This window comes from Petromyzon marinus, chromosome 56, assembly GCF_048934315.1.
Source record: "Petromyzon marinus isolate PM22_M1 ecotype Great Lakes invasive population chromosome 56, UKy_Petmar_22M1.pri1.0, whole genome shotgun sequence".
In the NCBI taxonomy this organism is placed as follows: Eukaryota; Metazoa; Chordata; class Hyperoartia; order Petromyzontiformes; family Petromyzontidae; genus Petromyzon; species Petromyzon marinus.
Window position 1 is genome coordinate 9,235,673 of NC_133722.1, and position 27,500 is coordinate 9,263,172.

The following is a 27,500-nucleotide window of genomic DNA, read 5'->3' on the forward strand; positions in this document are numbered from 1 at the left end:
GGGAGAGAGGGAGCGAAGTGAGCGGGAGAGTGAGCGAGTGAGGGTGTGAGAGGGAGAGTGAGCGGGAGAGTGAGCGAGTGAGAGGGAGCGAGTGAGCGGGTGAGGGAGAGGGAGCGAGTGAGCGGGAGAGTGAGAGGGAGAGTGAGCGGGAGAGGGAGCGGGTGAGGGAGCGAGTGAGCGAGTGAGCGGGAGAGGGAGAGTGAGGGAGTGAGCGGGAGAGGGAGCGAGTGAATGAGCGAGTTGCTGAGCATGTGAGAATGCGAGTGAGGAGGACGGCGGGGGGGGGGGGGAGATGATGAGTGGGTAAGCAAGCAAGTAGGTGAGCGATTGAGTGGCTGGGTGAGGGTGAGAGGGTGAGAGGGTGAGCGAACGAAGGGAAGAGCAGGTTAGTAAGTGTGCGGGGAGAGAGCAAGTTGGTGAGCAGGTGGGTTAGTCGGCGGGAGAGTGAGAGGCAAGAGAGGGAGTGATTGTGGTGAGTGAGTGGGCGAGGGAGCGATTGGCCGGGTGAGGAAGTGGGCGAGTGAGAGGGGAGCGAGCGGGTGAGCAGGTGAGTCGGGGCGGGGAGGGGGAGAGCAAGTTGGTGAGCAGGTGGGGCTAGCAGTGAGGAGAGTGAGATGCAAGAGAGGGAATGATTGTGGTGAGCGAGTGGGCGAGGGAGCGGGCGGCTGGGCGAGCGAGAGGGCGAGCGAGAGAACAAGTGAGTGGGCGGTGGGAGTCTCGTGCTAATGCAACATTCCATCGTGACTTTTGTGGAGGTGGGCGGGCGGGCGGGCGGGCGTCGGGGACACAAGGAGCTGTTTGTGAGCCTCGCTAAGTGCCGGGGCAAAGTGCAGCGGTGGCTACTCGGGACCTTGCACCAGGGGGTGGAGCAGCAGCAGCAGCAGCACATTATTCCCAGAGTGACGGCGCCCACTTCAGGGAAAGCAGCGTTGTGAAGAAAGGTTCCTTCGGGGCTATAAGGCGGCGAATCTTTGTCTCGGTGCGCGCTCGATCCTGCGGCTCTCCCCCCCCCCTCACCGCCCACCGCCCCCCACCCCAATTCACCATCCAGAAGTGGATTGACCACGGCTAACAACGATGACGACGGCAACGACCCAACGATCGTCACGACAACAACGACACCATTAGCTTGACGCCGCCTCCAGGCAATCTCTCGTATCCGCGCAAGGGCCCGGATAATAGGATGAACTCTCGGCCATTCCACTTGACGCCGTGACCCTGACAGCGCCCGCTGCGCATTTGTAGTTTGCGCCTCCCTCCCCTCCCTCCCTCCCTCCCTCCCTCCCTCCCCTCCCTCCCTCCCTCCCTCCCTCCCTCCCTCCCTCCCTCCCTCCCTCCCTCCCTCCCTCCCTCCCTCCCTCCCTCCCTCCCTCCCCTCCCTCCCTCCCCCTCCCTCCCTCCCCTCCCCTCCCCTCCCTCCCTCCCCTCCCTCCCTCCCTCCCTCCCCTCCCCTCCCTCCCTCGCGTGGATTTTTTTTCTCTCTCCGGTCCCTCCGGTTTTTCCCTCCACATTTATGAATCGACGTCACGCGCGTTCAGACCCCGGTGTTGTTTCACCGCAAGGGCCCAGCGGGCCACTGGCGGGCACTGGTGGCCTTGAGTGCAGCCCCTGGCGTGCGCCCCCCTCCCCCCCCCACCCCGACAAGACACCAAGGAGTGAAAACACCCCCCATCATCATCGTCACCATCGTGCCACTGTCAAACTCAGCAGTGGTTTCAAATACGTGGTCGCCCTGCCACTAGCGATGTCTTATCGGCGAAAGTGGGCCCCCGCCCCCCTCCCCCCCTCTCAAAATTGGCGAAGAACGCCGGTTTAGATCATTTGCCTGCCATAAATTTCCACGTGATGGTGAGCCACATCGTTGAGCCGTCATTTGTGACGAGGTTACTCGTGAAAGAGAAGCTTGATCACCCAGTGGGCTTTAGCTGGTAAAATGTGGAATAGTTTGTTTTGAAGTGGTTTGTTTACCTGGCCTGTACTTTGGACACCTATCACGTCTTTGTCGTTGTCGTTGTTGTTGTTGTGACGTTCCGACCTCGTGCCCCCTTTACTGGACATCTGCGAGTGCAAATAAAGAATCTGATTCTGTAAAACCATCGCCGCCACCGAGTCCGTGGCCCGGTAGGTAACAAGCGGGCAGCGCCACAACCACGCGCCCACCGCTCTCCGCTGGAGAGGCGGTGTTTGTGGGCCCGTCTTTCCGCGCTGGACAGACGTCCGCCGCTGGGAAGCGTTGGGTAATTGGCGGGGCTCGTGGCGAAGCGGAAACGCGGAGCTCTCCGTGGGGCCTTCACGCTGCCGGTGGCATCGTTGTTGTCCAACGACGATGCCACCGGCAGCAAAGACAAAACATCTCCCCGTGTAGCCTCAACAGACTGTTGGGGCAAGTGCCGTTGGCGAGTAGCACCGGATGAAGGCCGGCACGGCACACGAGGGCCGTTTGGGTGGCCGGCATCACGCCCGACCGCCGTTGTCTCCCCAGTGGCGACGTTTACGCACCGCAACAGGTTCTCATTTGAGACGGAGTCGGACCTAGGGGGAGTCCCGTTAGCGTTCAGATCATCGTCATTGGCGTTGGCCGTGAGCAGGAATCGCACTAGGGTCGCCGGGTTCGTCGTGCAGCGTAGCGCTGACCCAGGAATGCATGGCTCCGGAGCGTTTGTAACGCGATGTATGGATGTATGTTGAACTCCTTTCACACCGTACGCAGGCAAGCCAACTCATCAGAGGTGTGGGGGTTGTGTGTAACGACACCAAAGATAACGATCTTCCGTAAACAACAACAACAACAGCAGCAGCGACCGCCATTCGCCGATAAGTGGCGGTGACGTCACCACAGCGCCTGTGCCAAGCTGTGTGCGCTTTAGGGCCGCGTGAAGTGTCGGAACGCCCCCGCCGGCAGGAGTTCCACTGGACGGACCCCCCCCCCCCACCCGGGTGCCCCATGGCTTGGCCGACTGAGATGACGACGGGCACCGCCAGCAAGAGCCACGAGCGGCGTTGCGCACGGACGCTTTCGCGACTGGCGAGGGCGGCTCTCTTCCGCCGCGCCGGGCGCAACCGTGGCGGGGGATCGCCCTCTGCCCGCCGCCGCTCGCAAAATCGCCCGCTCCAAAGTCGAAGCGGCTTCGCGCGGCTCGCCAAACGCGGCGCAGCCGGACGACGCACGGCGACCCTGAGCCCTTAGCGCCGCTGCGAGCTAGGCCTGACTTGCCGCCCGGTGAGCGCGGTTGGCTACGTGCAGGTTCAAGTTTCAACGCACATCCGCCACTCTCTCGGGCTCTTCCCGCTCTCCCTCGCTCCGTCCCTCGCTCTCTCTCTCTTTCCACGTCCTCCCACGTGGAGTTGCTCCGTGACTCTCCTCTCCGCCGTGTGCAGCGGTCACCGGCGTCCGGCGTTGCCGAGACGCTCGCGGCTCTGCGGCGAGACCGTACCGTTCGCCCATCGGCGTCAATCGGCCGTGGTCGATCCACTGCTTGAAAGAAGGCTTCTCTCTCCCAAGCCGCCTCCGCCGCCGCCACCTCTCGCGTTCGACGCTTTTGCGAGCACGAACTGATTTCATCGCTCCGTCTCTCCCACGCGGATGCGCTCCCGGGAACGTCACCATCACTTGGCTTCCACTCCGTTAGCATTCTTGATCTTAGGCCCATCGTCCCCTTTACAGCCGCAACTTGCCATCGGCCACTTGCTTCTCTGAACAGCGTAAATGATGGCGGTTAGCCTGCGTAATGTGACCTCCAATTCATCCGTTCTTTTTCTATGGTCCATTCGTGTTAATTGCAAACATCTGGATGCTCGTATTATATCCTACGACGTTCGCTCCACCATAACCGTGCCTGGTTTTTGCCAGATATCGTGATTGTCGCGGCCTGCAATAATGTTCATAATAAAGGTTTTTGGGGTTAAAGCGCGTGAGTATTAATGTGTCGTAGCCCTCCACCACCCGACACAGCCAAGTAATAAGCGATTTGTCAAGTAAACAAAACGCCAAATAGTTTACTGCTTCAGCCCACCGGTGTGTTGGAAAGTAAATGCACCACAGAAACCCGGTCGAGGCAGGGTAAATGTTGTCGATTAACTCTCCAACACACCGGTGGGCTGAAGTAGTAAACTATTTGGCATTTTGTTTACGTGACAAATCCCTTAGTAATTGGCTTTGTCGGGTGGTGGAGGGTTACGACACATTTTTACTAACGCGATCTAACCCAAAAACCTTTATTATGAATAATATTGGTTGCCAAAAGCCTACGTGTTAAACTGCAATAATGTTGTTTCAGACTTTTTTTTTAAACGTATTTTATTATTTTGTATTTTACCAGATAACGCCTCACTGCGCTCTGTAGCTCTCTTCCCAGAAGCGACCTGGCCACAAATGATAGTTCAACTAGGTGACTTGTCGCGTAGAATTTTTTAGCAGCCAAATACTCAACTCGCATTTCCAAATGTGAAAGGGGGGAAAAATCCGGAGGACCTGAAGAGAAATCCACGCCACCAAGGGGAGTGAAACACGCAAACTCCGAATATTCTGGCATTAGGGTCGGGATGGGGCCCACGACTTCCCTCATACCAGACGAGGTAGTTAACATCTGCTAGCCACCGTGGCGCCCACAACTTTCCTGAAATAACAAAAGAACGTGAATAATGAATGCGCTAAATTACAGGCCTCGTGCATCGACTTAATCGGTGGTTGCTTGCACTACGTATGCCCCCAACAGTCTATACACGCCCATACGGGGGAACCTTTGTCCTGTGTGTGTGTATGTGTGTGTGCAGTCGTGCGTCTATAATTCTGTCTTTAGGGACGCTGACCACAGTGGCGGTGTCACGGTTGGCACGCCGGACTTTGCGATCCAGAGGCCGCGGTTTCGATCCCATCTCCGGCGCGAGCGGTCGATACGGTGTTGTGGGTTTCCTTCCGATATCGCAATCGGAAACCTTTATTTCGACCGAAAGAGGAATCCGATGAGCTACGAAGCTCTTTTTTTTTTTTTTTACACTGGGCCAGCGGGGGTGGTGGGGGGGGGGGCCCACGGGGGTTGGCAAGCCCCATCCACAAACAGTGCAGCGACAAAAACGTAGAGGAATGGTAAATGTGAGTCGCCAAACATCAATGAAACAAGCGTAAAGTATAGAGTGCTCGGCTGCACGTGTTAAACCGGAGTCAAGAGACGTGGCTCGTCTCGACCCCGTTACGTGGGTTGGCGGGGGCCGGTGGTGCGGGGGGGAGAGGGGGGTTGGGGAGGGGGGGGGGTTGGCGGCTGGGATTTTGGGCCCTGGTTTTGCTTTTTTTTTATTTAAATTAGATCAAGTTTAAAAACCCACGGCAAAAGCTCCCAAAGAATGTCCCGAGTTCTACAAACCCCCCCCCTCCTCCTCCGCTCCCCCCACCCCCCTGCCTCTACCGGGTTTCTGAAACCTTAATAGCAGCGGAAGGAGAGTCTGAAGGGCTTGTTAATCAGATGCTTTCTGACCCCTTTGTATATTTGGTAGAGGTTCAGTGGGGGGAGGGGGGAGCGAGCGGAGGCGCCGCCGTATAGTGTTGGGGGCGGTGATATTTTCTCTTTTTTTCTCCTCCTCTAAAGCGTTTTGCGTCACTAACTGGTTTCCATTAGCCCTGGTATTTCCTACAGCCGACGCCGGATTGCGCCCCCCCACCCCCCCCCCTTCGCTTTGCCGTCCGATCTCGCCCCGGTTCATAAACCCCCCCCCCCCCCCCCCCGGCCTTCTCCGGACGCCTTTCTGTTCGTCTCGTCAAACGTCCGGATTCTTCGGCCTTGTCCGTGTCCGTCCGGTTCGTCCCGTCTCGTCCGCGGTTGAGTCGCACAGAAAGAGCCGATGGGCGCTCGCTCGCTCACTCAATCGCTCGCTCGCTCGCTCTCTCGCTCGCTCTCTCGCTCGCTCACTCACTCGCTCACATGCTCGCTCTCTCGCTCGCTCTCTCGCTCTCTCGCTCGCTCATTCACTCGCTCTCTTGCTCTCTCACTCGCTCATTCACTCGCTCTCTTGCTCTCTCACTCACTCACTCGCTCACTCACTCTCTGGCTCGCTCACTCGCTCGCTCTCTCGCTCACTCACACGCTCTCTTGCTCTCTCACTCGCTCACTCACTCTCTCGCTCGCTCTTTCGCTGTCTCGCTCACTCGCTGTCTCGCTCACTCTCTCGCTCACTCTCTCGCTCTCTCGCTCGCTTTCTCGTGTGAGCGTCAAGCCCGGTCGCTCGTCTCCCGTTTTATATTTTTCCCAGCAATGAGCCGGTGCGAGGAAATTCCACATTCCTGTGGCCCTCGCACCTATCACTTTACAATCAAAAACACGGCGGGCGCCTTTACAACAATTACCGCAAATAAGCCCTGAGCCAGTGGTGGAAAATCCATATTCATATGGAGGTGGGACGGGTGGAGGCACCACCTGTTGACTTCCCCCCACAAAGTGGTAGATATTTTATCGACCCCAGAGGGATGATGGGCTGAATCACCCCCCCCCCCCACTACCCCACCAAGCTAGGATTTGAACTCTCAACCCCTCCGGTTGCGAGCCGGCCGCTCTACCCCTGAAGCCGCCACCTGGCACGATTCCGCGACCAATTAACATATCGGTGCCATTACTCGACCAATCGCGTCGCGAGGAAATCATTTGTCGGACCATTGAGGCGCGCGACGCCTCTGTTCCCTACGCGTGCCGCTGGACGGGAGGCCACTGTGCGTGGTCTTGTGGCGTCATCGGCATCGTCGGAGGCGCGGGGGTTTCCCACCTTCCCGTGGGCCGGATGCGGGGGGGGGCGGGGTCGCCTTTGTTAAACAGGGTCCTGAGGAGTGCACCCGAACTAAAGTAGATTTACAATTTCGATTTAAAGCTTTCGTGACTGCAGCGATTCATCTTCTTGGTTCTTTCGGCCACAGCGCAAGCGGCCGTCCTCGGGTGAAGAAACGGAGCTATCGGAAAGGCCAGCGTCTTAATGAACACTGCCAAGCTTGGCAGCGTATTTGTAAGCTGGGTGGGAGGAGCAGAGCGCCTTGACAAAGGAGCGCTTACATGTCAACAGAAGAATTTCGCATTGAAGCAGCTGTGTTAATGTGAGAGATGAGCAGGATGTTGAAGTCATACACTAGCATGTAACTAAAAGTAGGCTTACAATTTCGTTGCGACTCCGTGACGTGCGTCGTACGGCCCAACGGAGTCGTATCGCACATTTTGCTGAATGTCAATCATCATCATCGTGATCATCGTTGCCCATAGTCAATCCACTGCTGGATGAAGGCCTCCTCAAGCCACGACCACCGCACCCGCCCATCACGATTCTGCGATGTAAGAATCCGCGCTCAGGCTGATTCTTAAAAAAAAAAACTTTACTTTTTTATTATTATACACAGGGTGCTTAATTTTTTCTGTAACACTTACGTGGGACTATCGTTTTAAATGGAAAAAGAATGGATTATAATACACTGTAACGTTATAACAAATGTTTGTTCATAGCTTCAAAGTCAAAGAGTCTCCCACTTAAATTTTGATTTAAAGCTTTCGTGACTGCAGTAATTCATATTCTTAGTTTTTTCGGTAAAGTCACGTTGAAGAGAAACAACAAAATAACAAAATATATATAAAACAATAAAAAATTCTCACGACGTTTCGACCATAACTCAAACGGTCATCATCAGGTGTGTCGGTTTGCATAAATTTATTTTGAAAACGGCATATTTATTTATATAAAAATAACGTTTGCGTCACGCGCAACGATTGGCTGTTTGCCAGGACTAGTCCATTTATTTTTTGAAAAGAGGAGGGGGGAGACGAAATTTGTTTTTATGTATGCTGTCTGAAAGGCACTGTAAGCGTGAACAATCAATCAAGAACTGAAATGATTTATCAAATCTTTCCAATGATTGCTAAGATAGAATCCATCTTCTCGGTTGAAATTGTCTCTGTGTTTGTATATGTGGATAGCCTCATGAACGAATCTCTCATGGAAGCCAGATGGCTTACAAAGAACCTCCGTCTTGGAAAAGTCAATGGCATGTGAGCCTACTGAATTAGAACAATGATCTGCTACGGCCGAGGTGTTGGTCCTACCGTGTTTAAGGTCTGCTTTATGTTCACGAATGCGGTCCGAGATATGGCGTTTGGTTTCTCCAATGTAACTACTACCACAGAGGCAACTTAGTTTGTAGACACCAGGGTATTGTATGTCCGGAATCACATCTTTTACAGACGGAACCAGATCACGGATTTTATGTAATGTGTTGAAACGGACCTGGATCTTGTGTTTATTCAAGATTTTGGAGATCTTTTTTGTGATCCCAGCAATGTAGGGTAAAGTGATGGTTTTGAAAGGCTCCTCAAGAGGGTTCTTCTTCATGGTTTGAGTGATAGCTTTGCGGATTGTATAGTCGGAGTAACCATTAGCCCTAAGAGCCTGGTGTACGTGCTTGAGTTCACTGCTTATGTGTTCCTGGTCGGATATGCATTGGGCTCTATGATACAGAGTCTTGATGAGAGAATTCTTCTGTGATGGATGGTGGTGGGAATCCGGTTTCAGATAAGCATCCGTATGGGTAGCTTTCCTGTAGACAGAGTGGCTCATTGAACCATCAGGTCTCTTTTTAATTAGGACATCCAAAAAAGGTATCTTGCCATCTATTTCGACTTCCATGGTAAATCTGATGGCTGGGTGTATGGAATTGATGTGGTCGAAGAATTGGTCTAGAGCAGGCCGGCCATGTGGCCAGATGACAAAAGTGTCATCCACGTACCTCTTCCATAAGGTTGGGCGCAGAGTGGCAGTCCGGATGGCGTCAGTCTCAAATTTCTCCATGAAAATGTTAGCTATAACTGGAGAAAGGGGGGAGCCCATTGGGGTGCCCTCAGTTTGTTTGTAGAAAGTTCCATTCCAAGTGAAGTATGTATTGGTTAAACAGTGTCTCACCAGGGGGGGTACCTCAGCGTTTAGTCCTTGATGAACCAAGTCTTCAATGATTGCAATGGTGTCAGGTACAGGAACCTTGGTGAACAAGGAAACTACATCAAAACTGACAAGCAGGTCGTCTGGGGACAGGGAAATACCCTTGATTGTTGATACCAGGTGAGTAGAATTTTGTACCGCAGAGGTGGTCTTTCCAGTGAAAGGACGCAGGATTTCAGACAAAAAACGAGCAAGTTTGTAGGTGGGGGAGCTGATAGTAGAGACTATGGGACGAAGAGGTGTATCAACTTTATGTATTTTTGGTAAGCCGTATAATCTTGGTGGCCTGGCAGCAGAAGGTTTCAACGAAACGGTTGAATCAGAGGTGAGTGTAAATGCGATTGGTATTACCAATCGCATTTACACTGCTACTGTAACTTCTTCTAATGCGAAACGAATTCTTTTCAAAACTAGCTTAGCTCTTATCTCAGAAAAAATCAGACTTATACGCACAGAACTAGATCAGTTAGACAAGACACTCTACAAATCACACTTATCATTGACGGCAATAATGTCCACATCGGATTGGGAACATGTAGACAATATGACTGCCTCTTCAGCTGCTACTATGTCGACCAAATGTAAGGAAAACCTGATTTCCAAATTTAACCTCCTTTTCAACAAAAGACCGGACCCACACACCAAAAAGTTAGACGTTAATAAAGTCGTAATTAATCGCAGTAACAGTTCTATTTCCGATGGTCTGAAATCCGTTTTAGCTAAAGGTCTAAACTTTGCAGTCACACCTAAACACATACCAGTTAATGATATAATTGCCCAAGTAGACGTTGCTCTCAGGGGCCTGGGTCACATCGCTGCAGACGTAGCAAGATCTGAAATCGCTGCAACCCTCAAAAACGCTAAGATGCCAGCTAGCAACCTCAGCAAAGATGAGCGTTTTGAATTATATAAATTAAAAAAGAGGAATGATATTGTAGTTCTCTCAGCTGACAAAGGCAATGCTACTGTTATCATGGATAAAATAGAATACAACAACAAAATTAAAGAATTACTCGACGATGGTAGTTATACAAAAATAAAAAGAGATCCCACCAACAGCCTCGTCACACAAACCAACAAAATAATTTCTGATTCAACCGCATTAATTGATCAATCTAAACGGTTTTCGTTGAAACCTTCTGCTGCCAGGCCACCAAGATTATACGGCTTACCAAAAATACATAAAGTTGATACACCTCTTCGTCCCATAGTCTCTACTATCAGCTCCCCCACCTACAAACTAGCTCGTTTTTTGTCTGAAATCCTGCGTCCTTTCACTGGAAAGACCACCTCTGCGGTACAAAATTCTACTCACCTGGTATCAACAATCAAGGGTATTTCCCTGTCCCCAGACGACCTGCTTGTCAGTTTTGATGTAGTTTCCTTGTTCACCAAGGTTCCTGTACCTGACACCATTGCAATCATTGAAGACTTGGTTCATCAAGGACTAAACGCTGAGGTACCCCCCCTGGTGAGACACTGTTTAACCAATACATACTTCACTTGGAATGGAACTTTCTACAAACAAACTGAGGGCACCCCAATGGGCTCCCCCCTTTCTCCAGTTATAGCTAACATTTTCATGGAGAAATTTGAGACTGACGCCATCCAGACTGCCACTCTGCGCCCAACCTTGTGGAAGAGGTACGTGGATGACACTTTTGTCATCTGGCCACATGGCCAGCCTGCTCTAGACCAATTCTTCGACCACATCAATTCCATACACCCAGCCATCAGATTTACCATGGAAGTCGAAATAGATGGCAAGATACCTTTTTTGGATGTCCTAATTAAAAAGAGACCTGATGGTTCAATGAGCCACTCTGTCTACAGGAAAGCTACCCATACGGATGCTTATCTGAAACCGGATTCCCACCACCATCCATCACAGAAGAATTCTCTCATCAAGACTCTGTATCATAGAGCCCAATGCATATCCGACCAGGAACACATAAGCAGTGAACTCAAGCACGTACACCAGGCTCTTAGGGCTAATGGTTACTCCGACTATACAATCCGCAAAGCTATCACTCAAACCATGAAGAAGAACCCTCTTGAGGAGCCTTTCAAAACCATCACTTTACCCTACATTGCTGGGATCACAAAAAAGATCTCCAAAATCTTGAATAAACACAAGATCCAGGTCCGTTTCAACACATTACATAAAATCCGTGATCTGGTTCCGTCTGTAAAAGATGTGATTCCGGACATACAATACCCTGGTGTCTACAAACTAAGTTGCCTCTGTGGTAGTAGTTACATTGGAGAAACCAAACGCCATATCTCGGACCGCATTCGTGAACATAAAGCAGACCTTAAACACGGTAGGACCAACACCTCGGCCGTAGCAGATCATTGTTCTAATTCAGTAGGCTCACATGCCATTGACTTTTCCAAGACGGAGGTTCTTTGTAAGCCATCTGGCTTCCATGAGAGATTCGTTCATGAGGCTATCCACATATACAAACACAGAGACAATTTCAACCGAGAAGATGGATTCTATCTTAGCAATCATTGGAAAGATTTGATAAATCATTTCAGTTCTTGATTGATTGTTCACGCTTACAGTGCCTTTCAGACAGCATACATAAAAACAAATTTCGTCTCCCCCCTCCTCTTTTCAAAAAATAAATGGACTAGTCCTGGCAAACAGCCAATCGTTGCGCGTGACGCAAACGTTATTTTTATATAAATAAATATGCCGTTTTCAAAATAAATTTATGCAAACCGACACACCTGATGATGACCGTTTGAGTTATGGTCGAAACGTCGTGAGAATTTTTTATTGTTTTATATATATTTTGTTATTTTGTTGTTTCTCTTCAACGTGACTTTACCGAAAAAACTAAGAATAAGTCTCCCACTTGTTCACCATCGTTGTCAACACGTGGCCTGGAATCTTCCCCAGGCAGCAGCACGTGTCACGTGACGCCGTTGCACTCGGAGGTGTTCACATTTTTTTGAAGCACCCTGCATTCATTATCCCGGCTCTTACAAAAATCCCGCGCTCTGCCCCCCCCCCCGCCACCACCTCAGCCGCCACGAATCTCGTCACAGCGCCGGCAGGATTCGCTCGCAAACTTTTCCCAGCACAGCGCGAGCATGTCGAAGCGCCAGCCGGCAGTGACGATTTGGGCTGTTGTGGCACCTTCAGAAGGGGGTTTGCGTCTCTCCCCGTGCTTGTGTGGATTGTTCTCCGGGTCTTCCGGTTTCTGCACCACCCACCCCCCCCCCCCCCCCGGAATTTAGAATCAACGACATTGTGAGTATTTGGCCGCTAGAAATTTCCACGTGATGATAAGCCACTTTGTTGAGCTATCATCTGTGATGGCAAGGTCGCTTCTGAAAAAAAGCTGTCATAGCTCAGTGGGGCCTTGCTGGTAAAATAAAAACAGTTTTGTATATAGAAGTCTGTGGCTCTCCTCCTGGCACCTCTGAGTAACCCCTCCCCCCCTCTCTCTCTTCTTACGAGAACGAGCGAGTACCGAGCGAGTACCGTGCGGTACGTTGCAAGTTCAAATTATTACGATGATTCAAAGACGCACCGGGCCAGCGTGTAGGCCCAAGGGGCCCTCTATCTATCTAGAGGGGCCCCTCTAGCCTTGACACGCTGTCATTTGTGATCGACAGGGTCTCTTCTGAAAAACGGGCTACGTAGCTCTCTGGGCCTTACCTGGTGAAATCTTGACTCGAAGCTTTCGTGACTGCAGGAATCCATACTCTTTGGTTCTTTCGGTAGAGTCACGCAGGTAGAAAAAGAAATGATAAATCACGACGTTCAGTCACGTAGATAACTATTTCTGTGACTTTACCGAAAGACCCAAATAATTAAAATATATATATAGTTTAGTTTAGACTCTGTGGCAGGCCTCTGCTGCTTCACCTGCCCGGCCGGTGCCGGTGTTCGCCGGAGCTGCTGGGCCCCCAGGGGCCCTGGTGTAGGTTCGTCGGGGGGGGGGGGGGGGTGGGGGGGGGCCGGTTTGAGACGTTACCGCCGTACTCCCTCGTCTCATTTTATGCTCGCGGAGCTCCTTTGGATCGAGGGGCTCCTTGACGCAGTGTCCGCGACAAGTTATTGAGGCGGCAAGAGTCGTGCGAGGGACGAGGGGGACCGGGCTGGCCCGACGATCGAGGGGGTCACAATAAGCGGCCGGCGTTCGGCAGGCGCGTCAGCCCCGGAGTCCGACTCGCGCCGCTCCGCTCCGCGTTGCCGCCGCGGGGAGTGGCGCAGCGGAACGCATTTTTAAACAGGCCCCTGGTTTTTTTGTTTTGTTTAAAAAAACAAAACAAAGTAATTGCAACGAGAGGAGCGTTGCGGGAGGTGGGGGGGGTGGTGGGGAGGGTGGGGGGGGCTGGATGCGTGGGCAGGGCCCCCCCCCCTTCTCCCCCCCCCCCTTCCCCCCCCCCGCTCCGTCTCGGCGGCCGCAGGTGCGACCTGTTATTTGTGCGGATCGTTTTGCCGGATCCAGTTGCCGCTCGGCGGCCGAGGTTTTTTTTGGCAGCCCCGGTGCGGCGGCGGCGGAGGCGGCGTAGCGAGCGACTCTGCCGGCTCTCTCCGTGGGTACCCTGAGATGCCGGTACAGTAGTGCGCGGCCCCCCCCCCCTTCCTCATCCTCCGCACCACCACCACCACCACCCCCCCCATTGCGTGGGGAAATAAAAAAATAAAATAAAATCAAAACCGGTGTAACGCTAGCGGCGCGGGGGTGATGCCGGCCGTGCGGTGCTTTTCAAAATAAAAACAACGATTTTATTATTAAAGTCGAGGTCAGAGCGCCTGGCTGGCAGCGCTGACGACGCCGGGTTCCGCTCTGTGTTTCCAGCCGCCCCTTCTGACCGCGAGTTGTGTTAAGTTTCACAGCGGCGGCCGTCAAAGCCGGCGGAGGCCACAGCAGAGTTGAGATGATTTGGATTGTTTTTGCTGCCCTGAATAAATGTCCACCCGATGAGCCACTTTAGTTGCGCTGTCGTCTGTGGTGGTCGGGTCGCTTGTGAAAAATAAGTTCAGTAGAGCTCAGTGGGCTTCACCTAGAAAGATAAACAAAATTGTTTAGTTTTATTTGTATGCGTTTTTTTAAAGTGATTTGTTAACCATTCCTATACCTTGTACTCCTATTGTGTTTTTGCCCCTAATGGACATCTGTAAAAAAAAAAGAGCTTTATGGCTCAATGGATTCCTCCTCCAGTATAAATAAAGATTCTGATTCTAAAGTTAAAGCAACAAAAAAAAAAATCCATAAATAAATAAAGATTCTGATTCTAAAGTTAAAGCAAAAAAAAATCCACAATTGGCTTGGGGAGGGTTGGTGCCAGCGGCAGTGTACGCGACCCGCGGTTCGAATCTCGGGGCAGCCCTGGTTAATGCCGCCGCGTGTGTGAACAGCGGCGAACAACCAATCCTACGCGCCCGGCCCGCTTGGCCCACAAGCGCAAGGTCCCCCGTGATGTCACCACGGTCCGAATTTGAAGATAAAAATAATAAATAACACCGACATTTGCTCAATTGGGATTCACACGCGACCCGGTGAGGCTTTGCCTGGGTCAATTAGTATTACAGTGATAATAATAATAATAATGACATTCATATTAAACACGGGACAACCCTCAGGGTCCCCCAACCACCTGTCGTTAAACTGGGCGTGGAGTGGTGCTGGCCGTAGCGGTTTAAAGGTTATATTGTAATCATGATGATGATGATGGTGAAGCTCATGCTGTTGGTTATGACGATTAATGATGACGATGACGACGATGCAATTGATAACGCGCGCAATATTCCACGGATATAAACGAAGGCGGCTCTGCTGCTGCCACCGTTGATGAACATCCCACCACTGTTCACGAACAAATAAAGCGACAGGAGTGGAAGACTGAGGAGGAGGATGAGGAGGAAGCACAAAGGGAGAGCGCCAGAGAATGGCGAGGAGGAGAGGCGCTGAGTAGCCGGCTTTCTTAACGAGGGGAGCGCGGGGAGACGCTGAGAGACGTGGGGAGCGTGGGGCGAGGAGAGAGAGAGAGAGAGAGGAGTGACTCTCCGCTCGGAGCCGAATGTCTGGAATTCTTCCTGATTGTTCAGCGAGCAGCAGCAGCAGCAGCAGCAGCTCCTGCCAAGCACAGCTACACGCACGCACGCCAGCGAGCTCCAAGCCCTTGGATTCCTTTTCGCTCTTCTTGTCCTTTGTGTGGAACAATCGGCGAATTCCTTTCCTTTTGTTCCCCTTGTTAAATTATTTATTTCCTCCCCCCGTCCCCCCCCCGTCCCCCCCCCCCGTTATCCCTACAAAAGCGACGCCGGGCAGTTCCATTGTGAGGCCTTCCCAACGGCGGTGCAGCGGGCGGCTGCGTTCGTCAATTGAGAGACTTATTGAGCTCCCGTTATTTCAACAACAAAAATCCTCTCTTTCATTCTTTGGCGCTCCCTCTCCCTCCACTGACCCCATGGAGGGGGGGAGGGGGTGACGCGGGGGGGTGGGGGGGGGGAGGGCGTGCTATCGTTGTTCCTGGTTGGTTGTTTTTGGCCGGTTCTTGCGATCCCGATTTCTCGAGCCGTCTTTAATTTCCCGTTAATCCGGCGCAGCCATAACACCGAAGGAGGTGGGGGGGGGGGGGTGGCGGTTTCTCCGTGCGTGGCTTTTCCCGCGTGCCTCTGCACGTCGTTTCTCCTCCTCGCAGGCTTTCGGCACGCGCTACTGCGGGGCCACGCCCTCGGCGAAGCTTGCAGCGACTCTCGCGGTGCCCTCTCGCGTCGAGACCCGTCAGCGTGCACAGAGACCCGTAGACATACATCGAGACCCGTGCACCCGCATTGAGACTCGTAGGCATACACAGGGATCTATGGACTCGCACAGAGACACGGAGACGCGCATAGAGACCCATTGACTCGCACGGAGGCCCGTAGATATACACAGGGATGTGTAGACTCGCACAAAACCCATAGACATACACAGGCATGTGTAGACTCGCACAGAGACCCAGAGACTCGCATAGAGACCCATAGACTCGCACAGAGGCCCATAGACATCCGCAGGGATTTATAGACTCGCACAGAGACCCATAGAATCAGACAGATGCCCATAGACTCGCACAGAGATGGACAGACTAACACAGAGGTGTTACGGAGAAGGCATCCTCGCTACTCCTGACTCGGACATCTCGCTCAACAACCTCGACGTAAAATCACAGTTGTTGCTCTCCGCCAACATCAACCACGCAAAGGAGGAGGAGCCGGAGTAGATGGTTCTCTTGTGCGTGCGGCCCTTGCGTCAGTTCAACACGTGGTTGGCTTCCGCGACCAATATTATCGACAGGAGAGGCTTTTGGGTTCGATGGAGTTTAATGTGGATGAACGCGTGTCGTTAAACCCGCCACCGCCCGACACAACCAAGCTCTTTGGATCTTTCGGTAAAGTCACGTAGGTAGAAAAATCGTGGATCGCGACGTTTCTAATGCAACACAAGCCATCGTCATCAGGTGAAACAATACAGCAGGCGGACTGCTGAGGTAAGAGGGAATGTAGCGAGAGAGCTACTGCCACAAGCGGTTCTATGCGTTCTATTATTATTTTTCTACCCACGTGACTTTACCGAAAGTACCAAAGAGTATGGATTCCTGCAGTCACGAAAAGCTTCAAATCAAGGCCGACACAACCAATCGGTAAGGGTTTTCCACGTAAAGGAAACGTGCCAATTCGTTACTGTCGGTTGTGCCTGTGGGGTCGTGCAGACCAGACGCCAACTGGGGAGACAAAGGCGGCCGGGCGTGAGTGCCGGCCACCTCGTGCACCGTGCCGGCCTTCGTAGGCGCTTGCTCGCGAGCAACACTTGCCCCAACAAATCTCTCAAAGGCAACAATGTCGTCGTGTGTCTGTGGGGGTCGTGCAGACCAGACGCCAACACCCACGCGCTTCCTGAAGAACTGCGAGGAGGTGGGGCTCTTCAACGACCTCAACAGCCCCTACGAGCTGGACTTCAAGAAGGAGCAGGATGAGGAGGAGAAGAAGGTGAGGAGGGCGGGCGGGGGATGGCGGTGGTGCCGCTATATGGCGGGGGTGAATTTCCGCGTGCGGCCTGTTAATGTGGAGCGAAGGTGCTGCTTGGGTGATGGCGGTGGTGGTGGTGGTGGTCAGTGACGGGCTGGCACTGACACACCGGGCCCCATATTTGGGGCTGTGCAGTAGCTGCTCGATGTTTCAGTGGCTTACTCGCTACTTGGAACACGATCTGGTGAGAGCACGGAGAACTACCCCCCCCTCTCCCTGCCCCCCTCCTCCACACCCCTTGCACTGCACCCTCGTCCAGCGGTGGATTGACTGTCGGGCTGTACGTGTACAGTGGGATGTTAGTGTGTCTGTGTGTGAGTGTGTTAGTGCATGCGGTGGTGTAGCGGGTTAGCGCTACGCTGCGCTACGAACCTGGCGACACGGGTTCGATTCCCGCTCGCGGCAAACACCGGTGACGATTTTATGAACCGGTCCTGGGCCTCCCCTAGGTCGACTTTAAAACCTCAACCATCCTTCCCCGTTCCTAACCTCGCTCCCTCTCCCTATCCATCACCCTTCCCTTACCATCCTCCCCCTTCCTAACCTCGCCCACTCTCCCTCTCATCACCCTTCCTTGCCATCCATTCCCCTCCCCCCGAACACTCAAACCCCCCCCCATCCCTTTTCCCCCATCCACCAATAATTATTAACGTACAATTTATCATGTGAAGCGCTCTCGGGTAAAATCCGAGCGGGGGTGTTGTTGCAGCGGCGTTGCGATGTGGCGGTAACGTGACGGCATGGTCCGCGTGGTTTCTTCCGTTTAGATCTCGTTGGCCCCTGTTGGGCTGGGTCCAAAAAAAACAAATAAATGGTTTCGGCCGGTGAGGAAGAGTATTTGGGGACCGCCGAGTGTATCAGCCGAGAGCGTGAATGAGCGATGAAGCGTACACATGGAAAGGCGATGAAAGTATCTTAACAATACTTTTGTTTTTTTTTATGTTGATTTTACTCTGATCACATTTGCAATTTCCCCCGCAAGGTCCGGCTCCACCGGCCCTCAGAATGGGGCCGACCCACCGGCCGTTTGCGGGCCATGGCGGTGGCGTTGGTTTCTTGTGGTGGTGGTGGTGGTGGTGATGGTGGTGGTGGTGATGGTGGTGGTGGTGGTGTGGGGTGCGGTGGTGTAGCGGGTTGGCGCGCTGCGCGACGACCCGAGTTCGATTCCCGCTCGCAGCCAACACCGGTGACGATTATCCGAGCCGGTCAAGGTCTTCCCCGAGGTCGACTCGGCCTCAAATGAGTACCTGCTGTGATGTGTAATCATCAACACTGGGGAGACAAAGGCAGCCGGGCGTGGTGCTGGCCACCCGTTCATAGGCGCTCGCTAACAGCATTTTCCCCATCAGTCTGTTAAGGCTATACGGGAGACCTTTGTCTTTGATGGCGATGATGGTGGTGTTGGTTTTTGGGTGGTGGTGTGTGACGGTGTTGGTGGTGGTGGCGGCGATTGGTGATGAGTGGTAGTCGTGTTGGCTGTGGCAGTTTTGGTGACCACATTGGTGAAGTGATAACAATGGTGGTGCTGCTGATGACGATGATGATGGTGGTCATGATGGTCGTGGTTATGATGCTGATGATAGATATGATGACAATGTTAGCAACGGTGATGATGGCTATGCTGATGATGGCTATGCTGACGACGTTGATGACGTTGACGATGTTGACGATGGCGTTGATGATGACGACGCCTATGCTGACGATGGCTATGCTGACAACGTTGACGACGATGACGACGGCGTTGACGACGGCGTTGACGGCGTTGACGACGGCGACGACGGCGATGACGACGGCGTTGACGACGTTCATGACGACATTGACGGCGTTGACGACGACGTTGACGGCGTTGACGACGGCGTTGACGACGTTGATGACGACGTTGACGGCGTTGACGACGTTGATGACGGCGTTGACGACATTGACGACGTTGATGACGACATTGACGGCGTTGACGACGTTGATGACGGCGTTGACGACATTGACGACGTTGATGACGACATTGACGGCGTTGACGACGTTGATGACGGCGTTGACGACATTGACGGCGTTGACGACGTTGATGACGGCGTTGACGACATTGACGACGTTGATGACGACATTGACGGCGTTGACGGCGGCGTTGACGACGTTGATGACGACATTGACGACGACGTTGACGACGTTGACGACGATGACGACGATGATGACGGCGTTGACGATGTTGACGACGGCGTTGATGACGTTGGTCATTGCCCAGCATGCGCTGGACCTTCGGACCGCGCTTCCCGGCGAGGGCCGGCCCCGGGGGGACGAGGAAACGCGAAGGAGCCGGCCCCGCGGGAGCCCCTCCTCGCACTCCGCCGAGATCGAGCGGGTGAGGCCCTGGAGACACCCCACCCCCTGCACACCCTTCATCCAGCAGTGGATAAGCCCCTTCCACTCCTCCGAGTACGAGCGGGTGAGACCACGGAGACACCCTCCCTCGCACCCCACCCCCTGCACACCCTTCATCCAGCAGTGGATGAGCCCGGCACGCTACTGGGAAGACGATCTGGTGAGAGCACGGAGAACTACCCCCCCCCCCTTTGCCCTGCCCCCCTCCTCCACACCCCTTGGCACTGCACCCTCATCCAGCGGTGGATCGACTGTCGGGCTGTACGTGTGCAGTGGGATGTTAGTGTGTCTGTGTGTGAGTGTGTGTGTGCATGCGGTGGTGTAGCTGTTAGCGCTACGAACCTGGCGACGCGGGTTCGATTCCCGCTCGCGGCAAACACCGGTGACGAATTTCTGCACCGGTCCCGGGCCTCCCCTAGGTCGACTCCGCCTCAAACGAGTACCTGGTGCGGTGTGTAGTAAACATCGCCGCTGGGGAGACAAAAGGCGGCCGGGCGTGGTGTTGGCCACCCACCCCCTCGTGTGCCGTTCCGGCCTTTATAGGTGCTCGCTAACAGCACTCGCCCCTAGAGTCTGTGAAGGCTACACGGGGGATCTTTGTCTTTGTATGTGCATGCGTGTGCGGGGCGGTAGCGTCGCGGTTATCGCTACGAACCCAGTGACCCGAGTTCGATCCTCGCTCGCGTCCAACACCGTTCAACGATTATCTGAATCGGTCCTGGGCCTCCGCTAGTTCAAGCCGGCCTCAAATGAGTACCTGGTGCGGTGTATAAACATCGCCGCTGGGGGGACGAAGGCGGTCGGGGGGGTGTGGTGTTGGCGCGCTACTCGCTAGCAGCACCTGCCCCGACAGTCTGTGAAGGCTCCTCTACGGGGGATCTTAGTGTCTTTGGCCTGACTTGCAATGTCACCGTGTAGCGGCGGGGGTGGGTGTAACGTCGCGGTCCGCGGAGCACGTGAATAATGTTTCAGTCTTATACAAACGTAGAGGCGCGACATCCCGTTGAGTAAATTCGCGTCAGGAGGGCGTGCGGGCCAGTCACAGTCACCGTAAGGTTTTGGGGTTTTTTCTATTTTCGCGATGGGACGAAATCTAAGAAGCCGGCGGTGACCCACGCCGAACAGGGGGGGAGACGTAATATACAAACTCCACGCGCATCAAGGCTCCCGAGTCGGGAATCGAACCCCCAACCCCCCCCCCCCCCCCCCCCGGGCCCTTCGAGCTGCGAGGCACGAGATGGTAGCCGCCAAGCCACCACCCAAATTGGAGGCCGTCGTGTGGACCGTCGAGGAATAGAAGTGGGCTTGTATTTTTTATTTAGAGCTTTCGTGACTGCAGTAATTCATATTCTTAGCTCTTTCGGTAAAGTCACGTTGAAGGGAAACAATAAAATAATAAAATATATATTTCATTGTTCTATTGTTTCCCTTCAACGTGACTTTGCCAAAAGAGCTAAGAATAAGTGGGCTTGTTGTGCGTGCGTGGCGCTCGCGAACAGCACTCGTCCCCAGAAGTCTGTTAAGGCTATAAGGGGGGGAACCGTTTGTCTGGTTGTGTTTGTGTGTGCGGGTACGTGCAGGGGTAGCCGAGTGGCTAGCGCACCGCGCTACAAACCCACCCACCTGAGTTTGATTCCCACTCTCGGCCAATGAAAGTGTCGAACACCGGTCCTGGGCCTCCCTTAGGGTCGACGTCGCCTCAAATGGTTGTGTACGCATCGGCGCGGGAGAGCCAAAAGCAGCCGGGTGCGGTTATGCCCACACCCCCTCCTGGTGCTCCGTGGCAGACTCGTGAGGTGCTCACCAACAGCACTTGCACCAACAGCCCGAGGCTACGTTGGGGGGGATGTTTGTTTTCGTGCGCGTGGGGAGTGGTAGGGTAGCGGTTAGCGCGCTGAGCTACAAACCCAGCGACCCGAGTTCAAGTCGCGCTCGCGTTCCACCCAGCCTCAAAACGAGTGCCCGGTGCGGTGTGTAAACATCGCCGCTGACGAGACAAAGGCGGCCGTGCCGGCCTTCATAGGCGCTGCTCGCCAACAGCACGTTGTACGTGGGTGTGGAACTTCTTTTGCACCGCGCGTAGCCAACCGTGCTAATCGGAGGTGCGGGCAAGGAGACCAAACTAAACACGGTAAGCACTTGCCCCGAGAGCCTGTTAAAGGCCGCACGGGTTAATACTGCGGTGTGTTATTAATCATGATAATACTACGCGCCGCCCGCTTAGAAATTGGCCGGTAACACCTCGCGGGCCTGAATATACGTATATAGGTAGAGGACTGCAGAGCTTGGTTTGGTGGGGTGTGGGGAGGTTAATTTGTGCGCGTGCGTAGGACTCGTCGTCCGCTGCCACCCCGCTGGCGCGCCCGGCCACCCTCCCGCTGGGCCGCCCCGGCGCCCGCCCCTACTTCCTGACGGGTCACAGCCCCGGCATGCTGGTGCAGCAGGCACTGCCCTCGCCCACCTCGCCCTCCGTCATCACCCAGGCGCCCTCCTCTCACCGCCACCTGGCGTGCGTCGCTCACCCACGCGCACGCAGTCGCCCACCTACACGCACAGTCGCCTACCTACGCACACTATCACCTACGTACGCACACTGTCGCCTACGTACACACGCAGTCGCCTACGTACACACGCAGTCGCCTACCTACGCACACTATCACCTACGTACACACGCCATCGCTAACGTGCACACGCAGTCGCCTATCTACACACGCGCCTACGTACACACGCAGTCGCCTACGTACACACGCAGTCGCCTACGTACACACGCAGTCGCCTACGTACACACGCAGTTGCCTACGTATACACGCAGTCGCCTACGTACGCACGCAGTCGCCTACGTACACACGCTGTCGCCTACGTACACACGCCATCGCTAACGTACACACGCAGTCGCCTACCTATGCACACTATCACCTACGTACACACGCCATCGCTAACGTGCACACGCAGTCGCCTATCTACACACGCGCCTCCGTACACACGCAGTCGCCTCCGTACACACGCAGTCGCCTACGTACACACACGCCTACGTACACACGCAGTCGCCTACGTACACACGCAGTTTCCTACGTACACACGCAGTTTCCTACGTACACACGCTGTCGCCTACGTACGCACGCAGTCGCCTACGTACGATTTTCTGCGTGTGGAGTTTGTATATCATCTCCCCCTGTTCGGCGTGGGTTACCTCCAGGTTCTTAGATTACGTCCAATAGCGAAAAATAAAAAAACCCACCTTCAATATGTTATTGGTATTGGCCACACATCCTCCTGATGCCAATTTACTCAATGGGATTTCTCGACTCTGTGTATATATAAAACTAAAACATAATTTACGCGCTCCGTACACTGCAACGTAAAAACACAATAAACCTGCACTGCTACACCCACCCACTACGGGATGGCGAGAATTCAAGTCAGGCAAAAGAGACACAGATCCCCCGCGTAGCCTTAACGACTGTCGGGGCAAGTGCTGTTAGCGAGCACCTATGAAAGTCGGGAGTGGTACACGGGGGGGTGGGGGGGTGGCCAGCACCATGCCCAACCACCTTTGTCTCATTTGAGGCTGAGTCGACCTAGGGGAGGCCCCAGGACCGGTTGAGATAACCATCGCCGGTGTTGGCCATGAGCGGGAATCGAACACGGGACGCCGGGTTCGTAGCGCTACGCGCGACACCGCCGCTCCCCATCCAATACCGACAGCCGCGGTTCGCCACTAAGCGACGGTGAAAGTCACCACGGCACCTGTGCCAGGCCAGGTTGCACCTTGAGGCCACGTGGAGTCTCGAAGGCTCGCTGCTGGCAGGAGGTCTCGGCACAGACCCAGCAGGTGCCATGGGTTCGCTGACCGAGACGACCGGCAGACGCATCACCACCGGCTGTGTTACCGCCCCCCCTACTGTGCCAACTGTCCCCATGCATACACTCGCTCACCACACACCCGGTCACCTACCTCTCCACACACTTGCTCACCCGACCCCACACCCACATATGCGTGCTCGCACACACGCACGCGTGCTCTTATCACCACAGGAGAACAAAGATCCCCCATATAGCCCTCGGCAGACTGTTAGCGCAGGCGCAGTTAGAAAGCAAGCACCCTTGAAGGCCGGCACGGCGCACGGCGGAGGTGCGTTTTAAAATTAGCCGCAAATTACTCAATTGGGATGTTACATAATGTTCCTGGCCGCCCCCTTCCCACTGAAATATCTTGCCAGGACCCTCCTGAAAGAAAGAGTCGTGAGCGGATTGGCAAAGGGCTCTTGGTAATAGGCACACCAACTGTTATTTAGTTTTTCAAACCTTTTGTCCGTGTGTTTTTGGCGTATTTGGCCTCCTCTTCCGCGTTGGCCCAGCGGTGGCACGAGCGGGGAAAACGGCAGGACTCGCGCCATTAAAGCCCGTTGCCTGCGTCGTGTTGTGCCTGCGTCGTGTCGCTCGCAGGGCCCTGCCTGGACCGCTGCCCCTCTTCCTGCACCTGCCCAACGGGCAGACGATGCCCCTGGGTGCCGTGACCAGCCCCACCATGCCCATCCCCACTGCCCTCTCCATGCCCCTTAGCACGGTGAGTTGGGGAGGGGGGGGGGCAGTAGGACATTGAGACAAATGTGAGGCCTTTTGGTGGTACATGGCACACTTGTGGCGCAAGGCGACAACGGTACGTGCGTCTGTCGAACTTCTTTCGCGCCATACGTAGCCAACCGGAGGTGCGTGGGGAAGAACAAGGAACCAACACACACACACACACAAAGCAGTTCTAAAGAAATGAGTTTGCCAACCTAGATGATGATTTTAAAAGTGCGTAGCTCCATCGGCTTCCTAATATCGGAAGGGAGGGCATTCCCAGGCGGCCGCAGAAGCGCGTCTGAAAGTGCACGATGCGGTGACCGCCGCCTTTGTTTGATGCGCATCGTCCGCCCGGAGACACCTGGACGCTGCTCGCCGCCGCTACCAAGTGCCCTCTCGGCCGCTACCAAGTGCCCTCTCGGCGTTCTGTACGCGCTGTCAACGGCGCATCGTCTTCCTCGGGGGTCGAGCGGGGTGTGACTTTTCGTTACAATCGTCATCCGCAAATGTCCGGCCTCGACAAAAGAGGGAACCACCTCCTCATCCATCTTCAATCGGAACCACATTGCCTATAGACTATAATTTCCCATGGACTAGCAATGTACATTGACCAAAATTGTTCATTGAATCACGTTGCCCATTGAACCACATTGCCCATACACTATAATTTCCCATGGACTAGCATTGTACATTGACCAAAATTGTTCATTGAATCACGTTGCCTATTGAACCACATTGCCCATAGACTATAATTTCCCATGGACTAGCATTGTACATTGACCAAAATTGTTCATTGAATCACGTTGCCCATTGAACCACATTGCCCATAGACTATAATTTCCCATGGACTAGCATTGTACATTGACCGAAATTGTTCATTGAATCACGTTGCCTATTGAACCACATTGCCCATAGACTATAATTTCCCATGGACTAGCATTGTACATTGACCAAAATTGTTCATTGAATCACGTTGCCCATTGAACCACATTGCCCATAGACGAACATTGCCCCGGTGGACTTGAATTCGCTCGCAGATCGTCACAGCGCGCGGTGATGCGCGCCAGGCCTATCCATGAGGGAGGCCTATCCATGAGGGAGGCCTGGCTAGGTGAGCGTGGCGACACCTGGAGGAACACTCGAAACGGCCTCCCCGTTGATGGCCCAGCGACCCACTGCTGCTGACACGAGAGGGCGCTTGAACAGACGTGGCCTGCGGGCTTGCAATCTCGCCACCTGGTGGATGGCTTTAGCAGTGCAAGAGGTTTTTTTTATTTACATCTCAGTTTCTATGGAGCACCTGGCCAAAATCGCCAGCAACGTGTACAGCACGATGGAAATTTGAATTGAGCGAGGTTACTACTATGAGAGCTTGAGAATTGGTTATTATTTTATTCCTATATAACATTCCCATTTTTTTGTTTCACCAGGTAAGGCCCACTGAGCGATGTAGCTCTTTTTCAGAAGCGGCCTGGCCTTTCACAAATGACAGCTCAACGAGGCGGAAATTTTTAGCAGCCAAATATTCAACGCACGTGAATTCTAAATGTGGACGGAAAACCCGGAGGACCCGGAGAAAAATCCACACGACCACGGGGAGAGAGACACGCAAACTTAAAATATACAGCAGGGTCAGGATGGAGCCCACGACCTCCTGCGTACGCGACGAGGGAGTTGACATATCTCCACCGCGGCGCCCCACGAAAGCCGCTTGCTTTACCCAGGAAATTCGCAACGAGTCTCAAAACAGTTTTACAGGAGGGTCCTGTCGCCTGAAGCCCTCTCGTCCGTGGCTAGCAGATCTCCACAATGGCATCGAACCACCGAACACTGCTGCCAATCATGCGCAAGGATAGAAGAGGGAGTGGGGGGGGGGTGGGCGCTGGCAGGTATTTTTTTTTTACGACCTTGCCGAGCGGCGTCATTCCAAATAGTCGCGGCGTCATTTTTTGTTCTTTTTTTAGAATTGGGACGAAAAAATCTTGAGACACGCGCGACGGGCCCGCTCGCGCGCACGGCGTCACGCATACTCTTTTAAACGTCCTGGCTGGGGGAAAAAACTCGCCTTCCGTGGGGTCGGGGATTGGTGACTCAGGTCGCGTACCGCGCGCAGGGCGTGGGCGATTCGACCGGTCGCGGCGGATGCGCTACGGGGTCGGACGCACGGCGTAGCACCGTCGCCGCTCGCTGGCGCTCGTCTAGGTCGCTCGAAGCGATCTCGGAGGAGGCTCTGCTACGTCCGCATTCCGTGCGCTGCTCCCCAACGGCGACGAAGGATTTTTGTGCACTGGGCGGGATAAGCCGGCATGCTATGATTTAACGTTTAATAATGCAACTTAGTATAAATTGCGTTAGTTATTTAATGATACTTTTAAGATTTTTTTTTTTTAAGGGTTTGTCTGTTACTAAAGAGCTACCGTTGGGTAACTATTCCAGTCCAGTTAAAATCTGGTCAATTCGACAACGTTTTTTAATAATTTTTTTAAAAAATGTTCAGGTCCCCACTGCGTTAAGTGACGTCTCTGTGCCCTCTCGTGCCTCAATGTGCCTTGAAGTCCATTGCCTGAATCCATTGCGGCATTTCCTCGCAGCAGTAGATGCGTTCCTGAAAGGTTCCGCGCTGAGCGGCAAAAAACGCGTTGAGAGAGGGAAAATTCCTGCCACTGCATCGCGTTGTGCGCCGGTGAGCCATCCCGTGGTGGGACAGAGAACCGAGATGAGGGCACACCGCCACCACGTACCGCATCACTACGCGCGTACGTACCCAGGATCGCCTTACCGCAACAGCCGCGCAGCTCAACAAAGTAGTTTGTCAGCGCCTGCTACAGAGACCGCGGTTTTCGCGTTATAACGGGGGGGGGGGGGGGGGGGGGCGCGCCCCGCGTTGTACCAAACACGTTCTCGAACAGAAGAACCGAGTTATCGCGAGAGCGCGTTTGCGTGAACAACCGCGCATTAAGCGAGGACTTGACCTGTACTTTATTTTATATTTGAAGGCCACGCACGGGCGTCATGGCGTTGGCGTTTTCCGAAATTCACGGTGTCCTGTACCTCGGCAGATCCCCAGCCCCGTGGGGATGATCCCCAGCCCCGTGGGGATGATTCCCAGCCCCGTGGGGATGATCCCGCACATTCCCGGAATTCCGGGACCGCACATGTTCAGCCACCGGGCTGCCGCCCGCCCCTCCGGCACAGCTGCCCTCGCCCTCCGAGTCACGCATGGTACGTGTGCACGCGCGCGTGCGTTGAGTGTCAACTAAAATAAAAAAAACAGATTGAGCCATTCACCTGCTCATCGGCTTGCCACCCAAACTGCAACCCGCCCAGCCGCTCGCCCATTGACGCAACCACCTGCTCGCTTGGTCACCTCTTTGCCCACTCACTCACGCACCTGCGAACCCACCTGGTCTTCCCACCTGGTCTTCTGCCTGCCCAACACTCACCAGTTAACTTACCCACCCCCCACCTAACTGTTCACTCGCTCACCTCATCCATCCACCCCACCCCCTCACTAACCCACCTCCCCTCATGCTCACCTGCCACTCAACAATTGGCCCACAAATTCAAC

The 27,500-nt window shown here is 54.0% G+C and overlaps 1 pseudogene; it reads left to right on the plus strand.

The window, feature by feature from the left end:
• Positions 1 to 27,500, plus strand: part of LOC116954785 (cyclic AMP-dependent transcription factor ATF-7-like) — a 114,457-nt pseudogene that overhangs the window by 81,710 nt on the left and 5,247 nt on the right.